Source organism: Chiloscyllium punctatum, chromosome 20 (assembly GCF_047496795.1).
Source record: "Chiloscyllium punctatum isolate Juve2018m chromosome 20, sChiPun1.3, whole genome shotgun sequence".
Lineage (NCBI taxonomy): Eukaryota > Metazoa > Chordata > Chondrichthyes > Orectolobiformes > Hemiscylliidae > Chiloscyllium > Chiloscyllium punctatum.
In genome coordinates, this window is record NC_092758.1 from 86,521,161 (window position 1) to 86,541,953 (window position 20,793).

General features: G+C 42.7%; 1 protein-coding gene across 1 annotated transcript in view; it reads right to left on the reverse strand.

The window, feature by feature from the left end:
• Window positions 1-20,793, reverse strand: part of LOC140492241 (slit homolog 3 protein-like) — a 670,939-nt gene that overhangs the window by 262,491 nt on the left and 387,655 nt on the right. The gene's annotated exons all lie outside the window — the stretch shown is intronic.

Genomic DNA, 20,793 nt, shown 5'->3' on the forward strand with positions numbered 1-20,793 from the left:
GGCTGGGGCTTTTTTCACTGAAACATAGAAAGCTGAGAGGTGACCTGACAGAAGTTCATAAAATAATGAGAGGTACAGATAGAGCTGGTGGTAGTTGCCTTTTCCCCAAGATGGGGCATTTCAAGACCAGGGGGCACAAATCTTTCGGTGAGAAGAGAGAGATTTTAAAAAGACATGGGAAGCAAATGTTTTACACAGATGGTGGTTCGCATGTGGAATGAACTTTCTGAGGAAGTGGTGGATGCAGGTACAATTACAACGTTTAAATGGCATTTGGATGGATACATGAATAGGAAAGGTTTGGAGGGATAATGGGTCAGGAGCAGGCAAGTAGGATGAGTTTAGTTTGGGATTATGGTCGACGTGGACACCTCTTTGGATGTGAGCATAAGAGGCATCGTTAGTAAGTTTGCAGAGGACACCAAATTTGGAGGTGTAGTGGACAGCGAAGAAGGTAACCTCAGATTACAATAGGATCTTGATCAGATGGGCCAATGGGCTGAGGAGTGGCAGTTGGAGTTTAACTTAGATAAATGCGAGGTGCTGCATTTTGGGAAAGCAAAGCAGGACTTATACACTTAATGGTAAGGTCCTGTGGAGTATTGTTGAAGAAAGAGACCTTGGAGTACAGGTTCATAGCTCTTTGAAAATAGAGTCACAGGTAGATAGGATAGTGAAGAAGACATTTGGTATGCTTTCCTTTATTGGTCAGAGTATTGAGTACAGGAGTTGGGAGGTCATGTTGCGGCTGTACAGCACATTGGTTAGGCCACTTTTTGAATATTGTGTGCAATTCTGGTCTCCTTCCTATCGGAAAGATGTTGTGAAACTTGAAAAGGTTCAGAAAAAAATTTACAAGGACGTTGCCAGGGTTGCAGGATTTGAACTTTGGGAGAGATTGAATAGGCTGGGGCTGTTTCCCTGGACCGTCGGAGGGTGAGGGTGACCTTATAGAGGTTTACAAAATTATGACGGGCATGGATAGGGTAAATTTACAAGGTATTTTCCCTGGGGTGGGGGAGTCCAGAACTAGAGGGCAAATTTAGGGTGAGAGGGGAAAGATATAAAAGAGACCTAAGGGGCAACCTTTTTACACAGAGGGTGGTACGTGTATGGAATGGGCTGTCAGAGGAAGTGGTGGAGGCTGGTACAATTACAACATTTAAAAGGCATCTGGATGGGTATAGGATTAGGAAGGGTTTGGAGGAATATGGACTGGGTGCTGGCAGGTGAGACTAGAATAGGTTAGGATATCTGCCGGCATGGACAAGTTGAACCGAAGGGTTTGTTTCCATGCTGTACATCTCTATGACTCTGACTCTCAAGATTAAAGGTGGATTTAGAGTGATAAATGGGTAACGGAAGCACCAATTTTGTACCATCAAAAATAAGATGGCTGGAGAAATTACTGAAGCCATCCCACAGATGGAAGAGAATTCCTGACAAAGTTTCAAGAGATAGTGAATTTCCTCTCATGGTGCAGTGGTACTGTGCACACCCTTGGATCAGGAGGCATCGGTTCAAGTCCCACCTGTTTCAGAGCTGTGGAATAAAATCTCTGAATAGGTTGGTTAGAAAATCAGGGTGGCTCAGTGGTTAGCACTGCTACCTCACAGCGCCAGGTTCCATCCCAGCCTCGGGTGACCGTCTATGTGGAGTTTGCATATTTTTCCTGCGTGGGTTTCCTCCCACAATCCAAAGATGTGCAGATCAGGTGACTTGGCCATGCTAAATTGTCCATAGTGTTCAGGGTTGTGTAGGTTAGGTGCATAAGGTAGGGGAATGGGTCTGGATGGGTTACTCTTCGGAGGGCCAGTGTGGGCCTGTTTCCAGGCTGTAGCGATTCTTTAAAAAAACTGGGTTAAATGAAAAAAAAAATCAAGAGATAATGAAAGCAGGTTGTTTGAATTGGCGAGTGAATTATAAGAACTATTGCCTTCTAGGGCCAAGAACTCATCATCAACTGAAGCACCAGTACAGCATTTGGGCTTTGATGGAAATGCAAGAGACATCAGATATTTCAAGTGACGAGACATTGGAATCAGTTCATATTGAGTTATAGTTAAAGTGGCTTGAGTACAACGATGAAAAGGAAAGGGAATTTAAAAACTTCAGAGAGAAAAAAAGTCTAGGGCAGAGTGGAAAAAAACCTGGGACGTGAGTTGGATTTGAAACGAATGAGAATGCGGGGACTAGAGAGAGAGGGAGAAAAAAAACAACTTATTAAGATACAGTTATGAAAGGGGGTAGTTGGCGGAAGCCAAAATGGCAGCTCTACTGAGGAAACCTTTAGCCATGATCTAAAGTCCAGTAAGAAAATGTTCGGCCATTTAATTAGGTCCAAATTTGAGGGAAACATTGTGGAGAGATTCTTCATGTCATTTGAAAAAAAAGCAAGACAATGATTCAGCCAAAGGAAAAGTGGACATGATCCCGCTCAGTAAGCTGACAGATAGAGGACAGTCAATTTATGCATCAAGAAGGTTTCTCGAGATTTGAACATTTAACAAAAGGCTACTCTGATTAGTAGAAGGTAGTCCCCAAAGCATAGAGGCAAAAGATTCAAATTTGAAGGAAATAGCCTGGAGAAACTACAGAAAGGTAAAGATAAAAATCACTCCATCAACATTAGCCAAACGAAGGAGCTGGTCAGTGACTTCAGGAAATGGAGAGGAGGGTACACTCCTGTCTGTATTAATGGTGCTGAGGTGGAATTGGTCGATAGCGTCAAGTTCCTGGGAGTGATGATCACCAACAATCTTATCCTGGGCCATCCACATCAACACAATGGTTAAGAAAGCACAACAACATTTCTGCTTCCTCAGCAGGCTAAGGAAATTTGGCGTGTCTACAAGGACTCTTACCAATTTTTATAGATGCGCCACAGAAAGCATCCTATGTGTATGTATCACAGCGTGGTTTGGCAACTAGTCATCCCAAGACTACAAGAAAATACAGAGGGTCATGAACACAACCCAGCCCATCATGCAAAACATCCATTGACTCCATCTTTACTTCTCACTGCCTCGGGAAGGCAGCCAACATCATCAAAAATCCCTGCCACTCCAGTTGTAATCTCTTCCACTCTCTTCCATCAGGCAGAAGATATAAACATTTGTATATACGTACAAACAGATTCAAGAACAGCTTCTTTCCCGCTGTCGTCTGAATGGACCTCTCAAATTTTACATTTAATGCTGATTTCACTCTCTGTGCACCTTCTGTGTGGCCGTAACATTGTATCCCTTGCTCTGTTCTATCACCCTAATGGACTATGTATGGTATGATCTGCCTGCACTGCATGCAAAACAAAACCTTTCACTGTACTTAGGTACATGTGGCAATAACAAATCAAATCAAATCAAACCTTCACTGAATTTGAAAGGGTTAAGCAAAGTAATTTTGATAGGTGTATAGGAGGTGAGCAATTGAAACAATGACTGACGTTCTGAGAGACATCATTCTTTTCGAAGAATTTACGATCTAACTTCATTTACTAATAAGAACCTGAAGAAGACCAAAGAATGGCAACTGCGAGACAGAGCAACAAAGGCTCCTGATTACGAGTTGATCCACAAAACTGGGCCTTCTTTTCTGTCATGCCCCCTCCCCCATAATCTCCAGAAGGATGAAAGGTGGGAGAGTAAAAACCAGCCAAGTAGCCAGGGTGAGGAAAGGACAAGCAGGAGACTGGAAGAACACAGCAATCCAGGCAGCATCAGGAGGTGGTGAAGTTGACATTTCAGGTGTAATCCTTCTTCAGGAGTGGGAAGCAGAGAACTTCTTCAAAGTGGGCAACGTTTGAACAGACTTCATGGTGGTACAAACTTAGATAGAGACAAAAAAAAACTGCAGATGCTAGAATCCAGAGTAGATAAGTGTGAGGCTGGAAGAACACAGCAAGCCAGGCTGCATCAGGAGGTGGGCAAGTGAAGGAAGGACAGCTGGGAATGCCCAGAGATCTCCTCCTCAGATCAAAAACGAAGATGCTAAGGGTGAAGGTGAAAATTGAAGAGCTAAGTGCTGTAATAAAAAATGGACAACTTCATTTGGAACCCTGGACATTGCAAGGACAGCCCGTGGAATTTACTGGCATGCAGAAGAAGGAGCCTCTGTTGATACCCTGGAGTAAGCACAGTGGCAGTGAAATAGAGTCATAAAGCCATAGAGATGTACAGCATGGAAACAGACCTTTTGGTCCAACCCGTCAATGCTGACCAGATATCCCAACCCAATCTAGTCCCACCTGCCAGCACCCAGCCCATATCCCTACATTTACCCCTTACCTAACACTACGGGCAATTTAGCATGGTCAATTCACCTGACCTGCACATCTTTGGACTGTGGGAGGAAACCGGAGCACCCGGAGGAAACCCACGCAGACACGGGGAGAACGTTGTAGAGAGTAGTTGTAGAGTTATAGAGATGTACAGCACAGAAACAGACCTTCCAGTCCAATCTGTCCATGCCAATCAGATACCCTAAATTAATCTAGTGCCATTTGCCAGCACTTGTTCCATATCCCTCTAAATTCTTTCTATTCATATGCCCATCCAGATGCCTTTTAAATGCTGGAATTGTACCAGCCTCCATCACTTCCTCTGGCAGTTCATTCCCTTTAGGTCCCTTTTAAATCTTTCCCCTCTCACCCTAAACCCTCTAGTTCTGGTCTCTCCTACCCCAGGGAAAAGTTAGCAATAAGGAGAATTCCAAAGGATATATTTGGCGTGTCTTCATTAATTGAGGCTTGGAAAACAAATCCTGAGTTAAATAAGTTCGCAGAGGCAGTTCACACTAAAGCTGAGACTGAAGGAGCTCAGCAGTGTGATTTTGATCAGAATGGAGTTCTTTTGAGGAAGTGGGGACACCAACAGACCTGGAGATGAGGAATGGATCATGGTACCCATTGCGTGTAGCTACTATGGTAGGTTATGTAAGAATATGTAAAGTTCAAATATCCATAAACAGGTGTGTTGGCTGACCCAGACTTCAGGAGGACGTAGTGCAACTCTAAAACATGCCACAGATGTCGACATGTAATCAAACTGCCAAAGAAAATACCAGTTTTTGAAGAATCATTCAGTAAATTGCTAGGAAATTGTGTAGGATCAATTGCCAAAACAAAAGCAGAGCATTGGTGTGGAATTTGCACGTTTGTCCAGTGTCTGTGTGGGTTTCCTCCGGGTGCTCCAGTTTCCTCCCACCGTCCAAAGATATGCACGTTAGGTGGAGTGGCCATACTAAATTGTACACGGTGTCCAGGTGGATTTGCCATGATAAATGCAAGGTTACAGAGATAGGTTGAGGGTCTGGGTGGGATGCTTTTTGGAAGGTCATAGTCGACTTGATGGGCCAAAGGTCTGCTTTCATACTGTAGGGATTCTATGACTGGTATATTCTCACAATAATAGACATGATGAGGTGTTTTCCATTCTTTTAATAAGACAATCATGGAAATATTACATCTTTTATTAATTTGCTATGGCCGACCAAATGAAATGCAATATGGCCATAGTTCAAATGCTAGGTCTAAGGATTAACAGGACATAATCAGAAACGTGGGTATCAAGAAATTGAATCTAACTGTGTCTTATCCACCATTATCCAGAGATTTGGAGAGTTACCATCAGTCTCTCAAAAACATAATTAAAGCATATAGTCGAGAACAACCACAAGTTTGGAGTAAAAGGGCTAACTTTTTACTACCAGATGAATCAACTGACTTCAGTCATTGAAGTTCAACAATCAGAGTTAGAATTGATTAAGACTGGAAAATCAATCAATTTTGAATCCCATCTCCATGTTCCATGAGGGACGTATGAAAACGCAGCGGTAAATAGCACAGGGATATTTAAAAACAACACAACGCATAAAAGAAAGGATGGGCAGACAAACATGCTCCAACCATTTACTTTTGTGCAGGAGGTGAAGGGTTATTACCATTGCACGGTCACCCTCTGAAAGCGAATTTCACACAAAGTTATCAGGAGGGTTAATAATGTGACTGATCTGACAGATACTCCTGTGGGTGGAAGAATTGATTATGTCAAGTAAACATGTTGAAGCGATACTATCATCAGGAAGAGATTCATGGAATCCTTACAGTTTTAAAGTGAGCCATTCAGCCCATCGAATTCACACCAACCCTCCAAAATGCATCCCACCCAGACTCACCCCATCCCTGTAACCCTGCATAGCCCATGGCTAACCCACCTAACCTGCACATCTCTGGAAACTATGGGGAAATTTAGCATGGTCAATCCACCTAAACTCCACATCGTCGGTTATTGGGAGGAAGCCGGAGCACTTGGAGAAAACCCATGCACACACGGGGAAATGTGCAAACTCCACACAGACAGTCACCTGAGGCTGGAATTGAACCTGGGTCCCTGGCGCAGTGATGCAGCAGTGCCAACCACTGAGCCACTGTGCCACCCAAGAGGATAAGATGGGACAATTGTGTCAGATGGCAAGAGCAGTGGAGGATGACAGAGACAGAAAAAGAGTAAGGTAGAAGGAGAGGTAAACAGTTTATAAAATGAACCTCCTACATTCCAACTAGCCACTATGGAAATACATGTATACTTGTTGAGTTTTCATATCCAGAGGAAGTTACGGAAAGATACACCAAAGTTACCTCAGGAGTATGAAGAAATTGGTACAGATGCTGAGTCAAAATCCTGGAACTTGCTCTCTAACATCACTGTGAGTCTACCAAACATCAAATAGACCGCAGCACTTCAGGAGGGCAGCTCATGACCACTTTCTCAAGAGCAATTAAGTATAGTCCATAAATGCTGACCCAGCCAGCAATGCCCATATACCACAAATGAATAAAAATGTAGTGACATGATGAGACTTGGCACTGAGAGAATAACATGCATATCAGTTGAGCCCAGAGAAATAAGCCTATGTGGAAACAGAGATACCAAACATGTTGGAAAATAACTTGGTTGAACCTAGCCCAAGTACCTGACGTTTACTGTGATGTTAGCTCCTCATGGATCAATCAGATTTTACTTACATTACAGTAAATCCTGTCACAAAATATACCTTTACCCGGTTCCTCAGTTAGATGATTGTAATAGTAAAGTTGGCAGTGCCTTATTTCTTTCTAAAATTGTTGGGCTAAAGGGCTACTGGCATTTACATTACCATTTACACTACCATTAACATCAAAGCCTAAAGAGAAATCTGCCTTTATCATATCAAATGGATTATGTCAATGTCAAGTTATGCCACTTAGGTTTAAAAATGCCACAAGTACATTTCAAAGACTTATGACCCAAGTTGTAACTGAAGGACCTAGCTGTGTAGTTTATTGAAACAATATTGCAATATGCAATAACACATGAACAAGTGTTTAAAGCAATTGAAAGACCTCTTAAAGGTCTCTTGAAACATTTGCAGTTGGCAGGATAACTGATTAATCTAGCAAAAGGCGAATTTCCAAAACCATGAATAACTGACCTGAGATATATTGTCAGACAAGAGAAAGTAAAGACTGCAGACGCTTAAGAGTCAGAGTCGAAACATGTGGCGCTAGAAAAGCACAGCTGGACAGGCAGCATCCACGCAGCAGGAGAGTTGACATTTTGGGCATAAGCCCTTCATCAGAAATGTGGGACAGGGCAAGAATAAATTATGTATGACATACTGTGCTGCTAACAACAGAAAATGTGACAGCTCTGATAGAATTCTCCGCTCCTAAAACTAAATGCAAAACATGAAATTTTTAGGAGTCTGTGTACCTTATAGGAAATTTGTGCCTAACTTCAGCTGTACCTTTAGTACATTTGTTGACCTTGTCCACCCTCGTCCAACACTGGCACTTCCACATCATAAATATGTTATGGAAACAGAGAAAAGTGATGTGGTCAACAGGACATCAAGCTGCTTTCGATTAGCCGAAGGCAATCCTAAGAAGCAAACCAATGTTGGCTGTCTCTGAATTTATTGTCTATGGCATATACTTAGTGATGAATGCATTTTTTGAAATGGTCTTTCATCTTTCCTAAGGTTGGAGGGATACCAAGACCACAGTTTTTATTTCTTCTATTTGCAGACTGTGGACTGAAAGGAATGGGGTTACTGCTCTAAACCAAGGATAGTGTGTAAAGCAATGACTGCATTTTTAAACATCTTGTTCACTCAGCCACATTGTGAGTTGCATGTCATGTTGCATTTCTCCAGGAATTGAGAGAGCAAATATAGACAGGACGGAGCTGATGGCTTCTGCAACGTTTTGACAATAAGGTTCTGATTGACTCCTGACTATTAATCAATTATGCAGCGCAGCACAGAGCCAACCAGTCTGTAAGGAATCAGCATTAAAAAATAGAACATAGAACATGGAACATTACCGTGCAGTACAGGTCCTTCAGCCCTTGATGGTGCACCGACCTGTGGAACCAATCAAAACCCCATCCAACCTACACTATTCCATTCTCATCCCTATACCTATCCAATGACCATTTAAATGCCCTTAAAGTTGGCGAGTCTACTACTGTTGCAGGCAGTGCATTCCACACCCCCACTTTTCTCTGAGTAAAGAAACTACCTTTAATGTCTGTCCTATATCCATCATCCCTCAATATAAAGCTATGTCCTCTCGTGCTAGCCAACACCATCCAAGGAAAAAGGTTCTCACTGTCCACCCTATCTAACGCTCTGATTATCTTGCATGTCTCAATTAAGTCACCTCTCAACCTTCTTCTCTCTAACGAAAACAGCCTCAAGTCCCTCAGCCTTTCCTCGTAAGACCTTCCCTCCATACCAGGTAACATCATAGTAAATCGCCTCTGAACTCTTTCCAAAGCTTCCACATCCTTCCTATAATGCGGTGACCAGAACTGTACACAATACTCCAAGTGTGGCCGCACCAGAGTTGTACAGCTGCAGCATGACCTCATGGTTCTGAAACTCAATCCCTCTGCCAATAAAAGGTAACACACTGTATGCTTTCTAAAAGCTGTCTCTTTCTCTCATGTAGTGGTACTGGAAAATCTTAACAACATCTGGCTGAGTTTCTCTTGCTTTCTTTGCAAATCTCTGTTGAAGGAGGAAGAAAACACCTTCAAAGTCGGTGCAAGAATGGTTTAGGAGAAAATGAGGACTGCAGATGCTGGAGGTCACAGCTGGTCAGGCAGCATCCGAGGAGCAGGAGAATAGGTGTTTCAAGCACAAGCTCTTCATCAGGAATGGATTCACTGATTGGGAATGAATTTTCAACCAGTGAGTAAAAGTGAGCATTAGTGTTCAAGCAATCTACTGAAAAAGGCAAAGAACTAAAAAGGAATTGAAAGGAAATAAAGAAGCAACTCATCAAATTCTGTAGTCCATTCTAGTGTTATCAAACTGTGTTTTCCTGAGCATCTTGTTTATCTTTTTACGTACTCTATATCCATATTTGTGTGCATTTGGCCCCTTAAGAAGAGGGGAGAGATTGCAAATTGTAGAGTTTTAAAGTGGCAATTCAAATTTCCTAAGTGTAATTAGTCAGCGGCAATTTGCGCATGATAAACAGTCATTTTCTTGTTAAGTAAGTAGAGGGCATGGGTTTAAGGTGAGAGGAGAATGATTTAAAAGGAACCTAAGGGGCAACTTTTTCACACAGAGGGTGGTGCATGTATGGAATGGGCTGCCAGAAGAAGTGGTGGAGGCTGGTACAATTGCAGCATTTAAAAGGCATCTGGATGGGTATATGAATAGGAAGGGTTTGCAGGGATATGAGCCAAGTGCTGCCAAATGGGACTAGAATAAGGTAGTCTGGTCGGCATGGATGAGTTGGACTGAAGGATCTGTTTCCATGCTGTATATTTCCATGACTAACTTCAGAAATCTGCTGAGTCAGTTCGACTAAATCCTTTCATATTTATAGTGATTCTAGGAATAATGGGGCTTGATTTCTGGTGTACTGCCACTGAGTCATGACACTATTGGGTGCTTCAATCCTGAAATACTTGTCTGGGAGGCCTTACCTATCCCTATCAGTAAGGCCACCTCTGATCTATGATGAAATTTCTCTGATTTATAAATAACTCACAATCACTTTTAGAGTTTGGGCTTTAAAACTAGTTGCATATGGAGTTGGCTCCCTTTGTTTTAAAAATAACTGGGTCAGCTATTCCTTTTGGAACAGTGACCTTATGCAATATGCCCCTGGAGTGTTAATGGAAAATTGCTTTCTTTGACTGGTTTACACCCAGCAGTGAAAACATTAGCTTTTTTATGCCAGTTCATAATAATTAAGGATTGATTGAGGATATTAAAAGTTTTTAGTTCAATTTGGAGTAATTGGAAGAATTCTCTCCTCTAAAGAAGTATAGGATACTTCAGGGAAAGCATAGATAACCCAATCGAAAAGGTCAGTCTATGAAATTTCCAAACTTGGTACATTTGGTAACAAATTTGCAGGTTATTAAAAGTTGACAATTTTTAAGCTCTCAGTTTTGTGAATATTCATCTTAGAATACTTAATTGTTCATAATAACAAACAAGAGAAAATCAGTTAAGTTGAACTTGAAGGTTTAATGTCAAAGAATAGTTTCTCCAGATTGGAGTCAATGTATGCTATTGGGAAACAGGATGAGATTTTGCTTTGTTGTGTGTGTCTTAAGGTCTTTCAATTTGTGTTCAACATTTTGATAGCTTGGTTTGTTTTATTTCTCTTTTGTGTGATAAGTTTCTGTTCTGGATTTCAAGACTTTGTGTTGAACCCCAGGAGATAGGAGAGATACTAAATGAATATTTTATGTCGCTTTGTAATGTGAAGTAAGAAATGAAGGTGATAGAATTCAGAGGAATAAATATCAATGTTTTAAAAACAGTTCACATTACAGAAGAGGAAGCTTAGGAGGTCTTAGGGAATATAAAGGTGGGTAAATCTCCAGGACCTGATCTAAAGTATCCCAAAATGTTGTGGGAAGTAAGGGAGGAAGTTGCGAGACCCCTTGCAGAAATATTTGCATCATCTACATCTACAGGTGAGGTGCCTAATGACTGGAGGGTGGCTAATGTTATGCCTTTGCTTAAGAAAGATTGTAAGGAGAAACCGGGGAACTATAGACCTATGAGTCTCATTTCAGTCGTGGGGAAATTGTTGAAGGTGATTTTAAAAGATGGAATTTATGGACATTTAGAGAGGCAAAAATTGTTTAGGGATAGTCAGCGTGGTTTTGTGTGAGGAAAATCATGTCTTACAAACTTGATTGTTTTTTTGGGGGGGAAGTTACCAAAAAGATTAATGAGGGCAGAGCAGTAGACATTGTTTACTTGGATTTTAGTAAAGCCTTCGACAAAGTTCTGTGTGGTAGACTAATTAGTAAAGTTAGGTCACATAGGATTCAAGGTAAGCTTGCCAATTGGATACAAAATTGACTACTGGCAGAGAGTAAGAGTGAAGGGTTGCTTTTCAGACTGGAGGTCTGTGACCAGCAGTGTTCCACAGGGATCAGTCCTGGGTCATCTTTTGTTTGTCATTTATATAAATAATTTGGCTCTAAATGCAGAAAGCATGGTTAGTAAGTTTGCGGACGACACGACAATTAGTGACATTGTAGACAGTGAAGAAGGCTTTCTAAGATTACAAAGGGATCTTGATCAAATGGGTCACTGGGCTGAAAAATGCAAAAGGGAGTTCAGTCTGGATAAATGCAAGGTATTACATTTTGGTATAAGAAACAAGGGTAGGGCAAATACAATTAATGGTAGGCCCCTGGGTAGTCATGTAGAACAGAGGGACTTAACGGTTCAGAGGCATAATTCTTTGAAGTTTGCGTCACATAGACAGGGTGATTAAAAAGGCATTTAGCACTATTGCCTTCATTGCACATCCTTTGAGTATAGAAGGTGAGGTTGTACAGGACATTGGTGAGGCCTCTTCTGGAATAATGTGTCCCAGTTCTGTTTGCCCAGGTACAGGAAGGATATTATTAAGCTGAAGAGGGTTCAGAAAAGATTTACTGGGATATTGTCATGTATGGAATGTTTGAGTTATAAAGAAAGGCTGTATAGGCTGGGACTTCTTTCACTGGAGTGTATAAGGTTTAGAGGTGACCTTATAAGAGTTTATAAAATAATAAAGGGTTATACATAGAGTTAATGGTAGTTATCTTTTCCCTAGAGAGAGATTTGAAAAAGACATGGGGGCACATTTTTTACACAGAAGGTCATTCACATGCTGAATGAACTTCCTGAGGAAGTGGTGGATGTGGCTACAATTACATCTTCTAAAAGATATTTGGATAAGTACATGACTAGGAAAGGTTTGGAGGGATATGGGCCAGGAGCAGGCAGGTGGGACTAGTTGAGTTTGGGATTATGTTTGGCGTGGACTGGTTGGACCGAGAGATCTGCTTCCATGTCATATGACCCTGTGACTCTAAACTCTGCAGTCTATGTTTCAGTAATAGACCATCATAAAATGAAATAAAACATATGATCTATCAAGCCAGATTTCATTCTGAGCTCTGACTTGACAACAATAGTCATCTAGGCGGAGGTGGGTACTGCTGATGCTGGAGATTAGAGTCAAGGTTAGAGTAGTGCTAGAAAAGCGCAGCAGGTCAGGCAGCATCCGAGGAGCAGGAAAATTGACGTTTCGGACAAAAGCCCTTCATCAGGAATAATAGTCATCTGCCGACTCTTGGCCTCTGCACTTTCCTGATTTCAATTGCATTAGTCTTGGCAGGAGTACTTTCAGTAATCCCAGCCCTAATCTCTGCATTATATCCCCTTATCCTCTCTACGTTTTGCTATTCTTTCTCTTTTAAGTCTCTCTTAAAAGTTAACTCTTTAGCCAAGGTTGTGATGACCTGTCCCGAATTTATCTTAAACGAAAACAGAAATTGCTGGAAAAGCTTGACAGGTCTGGCAGCATCTGTGGCGAGAAAGCAGAGTCCAGTGACCCTTCATTGGAATCCTTCACTAGATATCTTAAAGCAGCTTGTGCCAAAATTGTTCCTCTAAGCACTACAAGATATTCTATTTCGTGAAAATGGTGTAGAAATGCAAAATTGCTGCTATTTGGGGAAAGTCTAATCTTGCAGGACGTAAAAGGGGCCTTTGGGGGAGGAAGCTAACCCACACTAATCTTAAAATGGCCTTTGAAGTAAGAAGACAAAAGATGATGTGAGGTTCTGACGGAGAAAGATTCCATAGGTTAGAATTTTGAGAGGCAGAAGGAGATTTACTGGAGTGAATGAGATGAAAAGAGTAGATAGGTGTCAGAGAACTGGAGGGTGCTAGTTGTTGGAAACGATTTTCAGGGGAACGAATTCTTCAATGATACTGGTCAAGAGGAGGGGCTAATCGTCTCTGAGGCCACAGGGAGTCAATTGCTTTTGGCAAGCAAAGATATGAGGTTTAATGCAGATATAGAAACGACAGCAAGTTGCATCTTATGGAAGGTTAAAGTCATGAAAAATATATTCTCCACAAACCATGATAGGAGTTGTTAAAAACATGAATCAGGACTTTTGCAGGAGAGAAAAAGATAATTTGTAATTCACCAGTTGGAGGAAAGACAATGTTAAATTTGAAAGATTTCAGAAAAGATTTACAAGAATGTTGCTGGGTTGGAGGGTTTGAGCTATAGGTAGAGGCTAAATAGGCTGAGGCTGTTTTCCCTGGAGCATCGGAGGCTGAGTGGTGACCTTATAGAGGTGTAAGAAATCACGGTGGGCATGGATAAGATAAATAGACAAGGTCTTTTCTCCAGGATAAAGGAGTCCACCACTAGAGGACATGGGTTTAGGGTGAGAGGGGAAAGATTTAAAAGGGGCCTAAGAGGCAACTTTTTCACACAGAAGGCAGGGCGTGTATGGAATGAGCTGCCAGAGGAAGTGGTGGAAGCTGGGGTATACAATGACAATATTTAATAGGCATCTGGATGGGTGTAGTAATTGGAACTGATGGTCTTGAGACTATAAGGTCCTTGATTAGGGTTGTTAAACTGGGCCAATCAGAAGGCACTGGCTGACCAAAATTAACAGGGGATTCCGGGGTTACGTTAGAGCCCGGGTGTCCTTGGAGAAGGAGCACGCGGTGTCCACCAACACCCTGGAGTCGTTCAGGGAGAGGTGGGTGCCGCAGGGAGTGGAGTGTATTATTTCCCCGTCCAACTCTATTTTGATTTAGTCCCTACCCTCCCCTTCACTGTTTTGATCACACAGCATTGCCCTTTGATGTGAAGGGCAGTGCTTGTCACTGGCCACTCGGGTGTTTTTCATATCTTCCTGGTGGTGGCAATTGAATAAAGATTCGTGCACTTTGTGTCTTTTCACTGTGTCTCACACCTGCACACACACACCATGGGAAGAAGAAAAAAAGAAAAAAAAGAAAAAAAAATTAACAGGGGATTTAGAATTTCCTCTGTTCACGGGACTGACTCTGAGCTGGCTGATCACAGCCAGTGTACTGTGCCCAAGTAAATCAAGGGTGACTTGGTGACAGGCTACCAGCCCCGTGTAGTTATTTCAGTGGGTATGTGAATAGCAAGGGTTTAGAAGGATATGGGCCAAATGCTGACAAATGGGACGAGATTAATGTAGTATATCTGGTCAGCATGGTCGAGTTGGGCCGAAGGGTCTGTTTCCATGCTGTACATGTCTATAACTCTACAAATGGGACTAGATTAATGTTGGATATCTGGTTGGCATGGACGGGTTGGACTGAAGGGGTTGTTTCCATGCCATATATCACTATGACTCTATAACTGCACCTTTCAGAGTGCTCATGGTCAGTAAGTGACTTGCATTTCTGTCAGCGTTTGGAGTAAACTTGCAGCCAGTTTCACGTGGTACAAGTTAAAACAAACGAGAGGCATGACCAGTTAGTCCCTGCTGGGCGACGCCCATAGAGAGCTCTCGAACTTTCTCCAGGAGAAATGGACCCTTCCTCCTGGCAATGTGTATTCCCAAACAGCAGCCTGAAGGCAGTCCGCATTTTCCACCCCTCTCTGTGGGCTGGAATTCATTCAGTGTGGTCAGAAATGTCATTTCGAGCCATTTCATGGCACCCCTTGGGTCCCGGGGAGCCTTACCTGGAATCTTCTTATCATGAAAAACTACGCAATTGAAAAGCTGGAGAGAAAAGAAAATGGACGCAGCAGGCAAACAGCTCAGAAGCAACCAGATAATAAAATGGATGTGAAAGGGGGTAATGTTGTCAGAATGACGCATACTGGGTTCATGGCTCTAATAAAGCTGTTTGAAAAAGCAATTAAGAATTACAATGCGTTTTATGATAAATTAGCTCTCTCTTGTATCGAACAGGGTGGGCAGCGTAAAACATCTACTCAATGAATATAAATCATTGCAAACATTTTACTCAGCATCACACCGGAAAACAGCAACTGATCTCACCACCATGTCAGGCTTTTAGCTCCTTTTTATTAGCCTCCGTGAGCGAATTTGATTCATCACCAGAATCTGTGAGTCACCTCAGGTTTGGCGGTCATAATATTTTTTAAAAATGAAAACTTGGGATTGGATGACATTGAAGACTAACACATTGGTTAAATGGGCTAACTTGGACAGGCCCAACTACTGCATGAAAATTGCTCAAATTAATGGATTCAGTTCAGACCATTGCTCCCTGAGTCTTAAATGCCCTCTGATTGCAGTTAACCACCTCTTTAAGCTGTTGTGAGGAAATTCAACCAAAAGGTACCAACAGGACATGTGCCTGACTTTCCAAGTTCTCGCCTCTTCACCTCACGTTGCTTTACACTACTCTTTTAATTCTTAAATTATTCATCATGAGCTGTCAAGGGGAAATAGCGGCATTAGGATTCCAAGATGTTGCCGGAAATGGAGGGTTTGAGGAGAGTTTGGATAGGCTGGAACTCCAGGAGATTGAGGGGTGACCTTGTAGAGGTTTGCAAAATCAGGAGGGGTGTTGTTCAGGTAAACATCTTTCCTCTACGACGGGGGAATTCAAAACTTTAAGGTGAGAGGAAAAAGGTATGGAACGGAGATGAGAGGCAGATTTTTCAGTGGTTAGTGTGTGGAATGAACTGCCAGAAGAAGAGATGGATGCAGGGACAGTTACAATGTTGAAAAGACATTTGGATAAGTTCATGAATAGGAAAGGTTTGGAGGGGTATGGGCCAATGCAGGCAGGGGGAACGTATTTAGTTTGTGAACTTGGTTGGCACGGACGGGTTGGACCGAGGGGTCTGTTTCCTTGCTGTGTGATTCTACAAACACCAAAAGAACTGGGTTTCCTCCAGGTGCTCCGGTTTCCTCCCACACTCCAAAGATGTGCAGGTCAGGTGAATTGGCCATGCTAAATTGCCCGTAGTGTTAGGTAAGGGGTAGATGTAGATGTAGGGGTATGGGTGGGTTACGCTTCGGCGGGGCGGTGTGGACTTGTTGGGCCGAAGGGCCTGTTTCCACACTGTAAGTAATCTAATCTAAAAAAAAACTGCGGATGTTGTAAATCAGAAACAAAAATGGAAGTTGCTGGAAAAGCTCAGCAGGTCTGGCAGCATCTGTGAAGTGAAAGCAAAGTTAACGTTTTGGATCCGGTCACCCTTCCTTAGAACTGTTCCGAAAAGTTAACTCTGATTTCTCTTCACAGATGCTGCCAGACCAGCTGAGCTTTTCCAGCAACTTCTAATTCTGTTCTTGTGTGACTCTATGGAATAGGGATTCCCTGGGATACACAGGAGCTGATCAGCAGCACAGTGATGGAGAGGTCGGGACATGCAGAAACCTGAAAGACATGAGGGATAGAGCATCAGCATGCAGGGAGCCTGCAATGGGTAGCAGCACTGGAACTGGATAGTGCAGCATCCGTAGAGACAGGAATGGGGGGAGGAGGAGGGTCGAGATGGCCTGTGTAACCCTAGCAATGAGGTTGTGGGGGTGGGGTTTTAGGGCTAGGATTTGAATGCCTGTAAATACAGTTCTAACATTGTGACTTGGTAGCCTGTTCATGAGTTGGTACAAGGTACCTTTTAGTATGGTTACTGGGTTGGAAGTCAAGTGCATGTTAGTCTGGTCTCCTTCCTATCGGAAAGATGTTGTGAAACTTGAAAGGGTTCAGGAAAGATTTTCAAGGATGTTGCCAAGGTTGGAGGGTTTGAGCTATAGGGAGAGGCTGAACAGGTTGGGGCTGTTTTCCCTGGAGCTTCGGAGGCTGAGAGGTTTATTAAACAATGAGGGGCATGGATAGGGTAAATAGGCAAAATCTTTTCCCTGGGGTTGGTGAGTCCAGAACTAGAGGGCATAGGTTTAGGGTGAGAGGGGAAAGATATAAAAGAGACCAAAGGGGCAACTTTTTCACACAGAGGGTGGTACGTGTATGGAATGAGCTGCCAGAGGAAGTGGTGGAGGCTAGTACAATTGCAACATTTAAGAGGTATTTGGATGGGTATATGAATAGGAAGGGTTTGGAGGGATATGGGCTAGATGCTGGCAGGTGGAACTAGATTGTGTTGGGACATCTGGTCAGCATGGACAAGTTGAACCGAAGGGTCTGTTTCCATGCTGTACATCTCTATGACTCTATGACTCTATCAGTACATTTACAGAACTGGATCTCAGACACCCAGATAGACCTGGGTCTTGAATATCTAAGGTCTAGTTGTAAGACTGGATGCTACATGCCTGGATGTGTAGGGCCAAGAAGTTAGGTTAAAGAAATAGCAGTTTTCATTCTATACAAACCATATTGATAAAGTGAGGTTTGACCCCGACCTTCACACAGCCGGTCATTATAACACAGCGTCCTGCTCCATGCCACACATGTCTGTCCTCAGCACACTGCAGTGTTTCAGTGAACCCCAGCGCAAACTGGAGGAACAACATCTCATCTTCAGATTGGGCAGGTTACAGCCTTCTGGGCTTCATACTGAGTTCAACACTTTCTTGCCTTTGAGAACCCCTTCTTGCCTTTCTTTTAGCTTGTTATCACAGCCTACTATTCCCCCACCTCATGTACTGTCTTCTCTTTCCAGTCAGGCAGGAGACACACCATTGTTCTACCATTCTCACAATCAATAATTTAATGTAAACTACCAACATTTTATCTCCATCAGCCCCCTACACCCACTAACCCACCTCCCACCCCCCCCCCCCTCCCCACACCCCACCATAACCTAAATGCTGTCCCCTCCATACTTCACCTCGGCTCTGATGAAGAGTCATCTAGACTTGAAATATTAGCTTACTTTCTCTCCATGGATGCTGTCTGACCTGCTGTGATTCCAGCATTTCAAGTGAGGTTTGATATTTTGCAGCTTATGGTAATGCTACTGGCTTAAAGGTCTTAGGTAGCCATTTCAGAATGGAAATAAATTCACAGGCCATCCACACTGTGCTCTGAGGTACAATATCAGTCATCCAATTGTAACAATGCTGCTCCTTTAACAAAGTTATGCTGTCCTTGGCTTTATTTTCAGAGAGGCCGTAAAAACAGCAACTCCAAAAAGTCTAGCTTGGATGGGTTTCAGGGTCAGTTTGATTATAGTTAACAGAAACTGCCTCAGGCAAAAGGCTTTCAAGTTATTTTTTAAAAAGCACTTTTACAATGAAATGGGAGTGGCCAGTTCTCCCAGCTCAGTGTTTCTCTGGTTTGGTTTGGTCTGGTCTGGCTGTTCACTGAAGGCAGTCAGTCAGTTGTGAAGCTGCTGGACCCAAAGAAGCAGGTCCATGCTGATCCTCCCTCTCTCTGACATCTCTCCTATAAGACCTTGGGTTTGATTTTACCTTTTGTGCCAAGGGATGTTTCTGGGGATTAGTGCAATTATTTGGACCAGCATCATTAAGGTGGGATGATCTGTTGGGTTTTCAGAGAGGTTAAGCTATTTGGTATTCTGTTCTGTTTTGTTTGTGCTTCATTCGGTAATCCTGTAAGTAAATTGTTTTATTTAAAACTATGTAGTTTGACCAACTGCGTCCCTCCTGGGATATCAACTCTACACCAGCTTAAAACAACTAGTAAAGTTAGTTTACTTGAAATGTTTTGAGAGGGTCTGGCCTGGTCCATGACACAATCGATACAACAGATTCCAACTGATACAGAGGCATTCACACTTGGGTTTGCAAGTTTGGATCAACCATTACAAGTGGGCAGGGTCAACTTGGTAAAATCTTCATTTCCCAGCCAGAAAATCGTGGGTTCAAATCTGACACCAAAGCTCAAATCTAACAATCTGGTGCAGTACTGAGAGAATGCAGCATTGTTCGCAATGTTTCCTCAGATGAGACATTAAATTGAAGCATCATCTGCTCTCTCAGACAGACAGAAAATATTTGACAGCAACATTTCTAAGACGAGTAGGGACTAACTTCCAGTCTCCCGCCAAGTAATTTATTACACAAGCACAGATCACAAGCACTAACCCAATAAGCCTGCACACCCCTGGACATTTTGGGCGATTTAGCATAGCCAATTTACCTAACCTGCACAGCTTTGGCCTATGGGAGGAAACTGGAGCATCTGGAGGAAACCCACACAAACACAGGGAGAATCTGCAGACTTCACACAGGCAGTCACCCTATAGTGAATTCTGTGTAAATTAGCTGCTGTATTTTCTACATTACAGAAGAGTATACACTTCTAAAATATTTCATTGCCTTTAAAGTGCTTTAAGGCATCCTTTGATCATGAAAGGTACCACATAAGTGTAACTCTCTTCTTATTTACCACTTTGGGCAATAATGACCCTATCTAATCCAACGTGGCTTAAATAAAGAATCCAATCCAAATTATTCAACTGATACCCAGATGTGCTTGTGCCAAATTATTTATATATTTCTGATCTTGCTTCCAGTGAATGCTGGTCAAGGGGACTGCACTAGTCTTTAATTTCACACCAAAAGTCAACATCAAAAAAGGCCTGAAAACTAAAATGCTGGAAATCATAGCGGGTCAGGCAGCATCCGTGGAGAGAGAGCAAGCTAATGTTTGGAGTCGAGATGACTCTTCGTCAGAGCTGACGTGAAACGTGGAGGGGCAACATTTATGTAATAGTGGGGGCGGAGTGGAGTGCTGGGGGAGAAAGGGTGTTGATAGAGTAGATTAAGTGATGTTCGCTCTTCCCTCCCCCCACTCCAGTGGGACTGTCCCTTTCCTGATGAAGGGCTTTTGCCTGAAACATCGATTTTGAAGCTATGTGGATGCTGCCTGAACTGCTGTGCTCTTCCAGCACCACTAATCCAGTCCCTCTTTCCAGTCTGGCAGTTGAACACACCATTGTTCTGCCATTCACACATTCCAATCAATTAATCTGAACCACCAACACCCGTTCTCGCCCAGCACAAACCCTCTCCACCCACCCCCCTCCCTTCCCTCTCCCTCTCCACTGTAGCATAAACGTTGTCCTCTCCACAATTCACATCAGCTCTGATGAAAAGTTGTCCCGATTTGAAACGTAAACTCGCTCTCTCTTCATATGTCTCCTGACTCGCTGCAGTCTCCAGCATTTTTTTGTTTTCAGTACAGACTCCAGCATCTGCGGTAATTTGATCCTGTGTCAAAAAAAGCCCTGGCTAGTTACCTCAGTTTAGATGCGATGTCCATGCTTTTGGGAATCACCCAAAAGTATAAGCAGACGATGAGCAACTAGAAGGGATAAAGGTCTCTTCACACAACGAACCCAAGGTCAGAAGACCTCAATTTACAATGGCGACAGTTTCATGTCATGTCTTGTTATGGTGAAGTTGAAGTAAATCGATTCATTACAAAATAATTAAAGATTTCATTGTGCATGCTACGTCATCAGAAAGTCAGAAGTCACATGACACCAGGTTATAGTCCAACAGGTTTATTTGAAATCACAAG